Genomic DNA, 2,500 nt, shown 5'->3' with positions numbered 1-2,500 from the left:
AATAATATGCTTAAATTCGGCGGGTAGTCTCACCTGCTCTGAGGTCGCAAGATCGAATAGATCTGGAAATGGATCATTTTAATACGCAAACGATCATGGCACGTCGTCGACGCGGCCTTTACGGTCTTTCGTCGAACAGCGACCTGACGTCGTCGCGAGATACGTCACGCACGCCTCGGACACGACGGTCGCATCGTTCGACAAAATCAACGCCGTTATGGCCGTCGAAAGTCGATCGTTTTGTGCTTTACGTCTGCTGATCCGCCCGTCGAAGGACGACGACGAACTCCTTCGAAAAGAAAGTCCGACACGTCACCCCGACGGGCCGCTATCGCGTCTCCGGATGTCGCGTACGCCGGATCGTACTCGAAACGAACGAACGTTACGTAAGTCGTCTCGACATCGACCTCCAACGGCACGCGTCTAAAAAACATCCAACTCGCTCCGACGAACGCCACGCTTTCTCAAACGAGGCGAACCGAGCAGTCTTTGAAATTGACACGACCCTCAGCCAGGAGTGGTCCGGGAACAGTTTATCCGAGGACCGCAATGTGCGTTCGAAATGTCGATGTTCATGTGTCCTGCAGTTCACAAGTTGACGCGCAATTAGCTGCGTTCTTCATCGACCCACGAGCCAAGTGATCCACCGTTCAGGGTAATCTTTTAGAATATACATTAAGACGCACGTTCTCTCCGGCTCGCCTCGCGACGGCCTGGAACGTTCTGCGTCGAAATTCTCTCGGTTTCGATTGTTTATTAAGATAAAAAAAGAAAAAAAAAGAAAAGAGAAACTTTCGAACGACGTGTCGTCTTACTAATTCCATCTTTTCCTCTCTCTCTTTTTTTTTTGTTAGTCGCAAGACTTGATCTCCTTTTCTAAAGCAGAAGCTCAACCGCACAACGATCACTTAACCAAACAAACTAGGTGTGATTTCGTCAAACGGCGCTTCCTAGGAGCGTCTCGAACGACGTTTCGAATCGTCTCGACGAGAACGGCGGCATCGAGCCGAACCCGTCGGCCGGGCGAAAATCATTTAAAACCCACGGTAACGAAGACGAGCAAAGGCGCACGAAACGCCCCGCACGTACTTACGAAACCTGCGATCCGAATCGAACTCTTTGAGGTTCTTTAGCGGATCAAGGTGCCCGAAATGCCGTCTGCCCGATCGCACGACGAACGCGCGTAAAGGACCGGCGCCGCGAGTTCGCATCGGCATGACGCCTAATCCGACTCTGGACGATTCAATAGTTCGAGGACGTCGCGTGACGCCGTCTCTTAGACGCGTTTCCTCTTTCGCACCGATCCCCACGTGGGACGAGAGAAGAGAAGAGAACGCGCTTCGGAAACGCGCGACGGCACCGCTAAAGGCTGGACGTGCCGTCGTCTACGCCGCAGACGTCTTTAGATGTTAGATCGAGCGTGTACGTCGTCCACGGACGCGACATACTTCGCACGACAACAACAACACGATCAGACGATGGTGTGTGTGTCTGTGTAAAGACAGTGCGTGTGTTCGAGACACGTTAATGATCCTTCCGCAGGTTCACCTACGGAAACCTTGTTACGACTTTTACTTCCTCTAAATGATCAAGTTTGGTCATCTTCCCAGCGACATCGGCGACGCCGAAACGCCACCGCGTACCGGTCCGAAGACCTCACTAAATCATTCAATCGGTAGTAGCGACGGGCGGTGTGTACAAAGGGCAGGGACGTAATCAACGCGAGCTTATGACTCGCGCTTACTGGGAATTCCTCGTTCATGGGGAACAATTGCAAGCCCCAATCCCTAGCACGAAGGAGGTTCAGCGGGTTACCCGGGCCGCTCGGCCAGGGAGGACACGCTGATTCCTTCAGTGTAGCGCGCGTGCGGCCCAGAACATCTAAGGGCATCACAGACCTGTTATTGCTCAATCTCGTGCGGCTAGAAGCCGCCTGTCCCTCTAAGAAGAATTGTTTGTACGCCGACAGTAAAAACCGCGCACGGCCAACGGGCGAACCCGAGACCGGCGGGCCTTTGGGATGTCGAAATACGCCTATTTAGCAGGCTAGAGTCTCGTTCGTTATCGGAATTAACCAGACAAATCGCTCCACCAACTAAGAACGGCCATGCACCACCACCCACCGAATCAAGAAAGAGCTCTCAATCTGTCAATCCTTCCGGTGTCCGGGCCTGGTGAGGTTTCCCGTGTTGAGTCAAATTAAGCCGCAGGCTCCACTCCTGGTGGTGCCCTTCCGTCAATTCCTTTAAGTTTCAGCTTTGCAACCATACTTCCCCCGGAACCCAAAAGCTTTGGTTTCCCGGAAGCTGCCCGCCGAGTCATCGAAAGAACGTCGGCGGATCGCTAGCTGGCATCGTTTATGGTTAGAACTAGGGCGGTATCTGATCGCCTTCGAACCTCTAACTTTCGTTCTTGATCAATGAAAGCGTTTTTGGCAAATGCTTTCGCTTCTGTCCGTCTTGCGACGATCCAAGAATTTCACCTCTAACGTCGCAATACG

At 52.7% G+C, this 2,500-nt stretch overlaps 2 non-coding genes across 2 annotated transcripts in view; both read right to left on the bottom strand.

The window, feature by feature from the left end:
* Window positions 1-47, bottom strand: part of LOC135122226 (large subunit ribosomal RNA) — a 4,047-nt gene extending 4,000 nt beyond the window's left edge. Inside the window, exon 1 of the ribosomal RNA XR_010279292.1 lies at window positions 1-47. This exon is cut by the window's left edge and continues 4,000 nt beyond it. This is a non-coding gene — a ribosomal RNA (large subunit ribosomal RNA).
* Window positions 48-501: 454 nt separating this feature from the next.
* LOC135122221 (5.8S ribosomal RNA) lies at window positions 502-658 on the bottom strand. The gene has a single exon (XR_010279287.1). It is a non-coding gene; the product is annotated as a 5.8S ribosomal RNA (ribosomal RNA).
* Window positions 659-2,500: the final 1,842 nt, after the last annotated feature.

This window comes from Zophobas morio, unplaced genomic scaffold (genome assembly GCF_036711695.1).
Source record: "Zophobas morio isolate AGI-343-1 ecotype UQ-CSIRO unplaced genomic scaffold, CSIRO_AGI_Zmor_V1 ptg001006l, whole genome shotgun sequence".
In the NCBI taxonomy this organism is placed as follows: domain Eukaryota; kingdom Metazoa; phylum Arthropoda; class Insecta; order Coleoptera; family Tenebrionidae; genus Zophobas; species Zophobas morio.
This window is presented reverse-complemented; position numbering and strand designations above follow the sequence as displayed.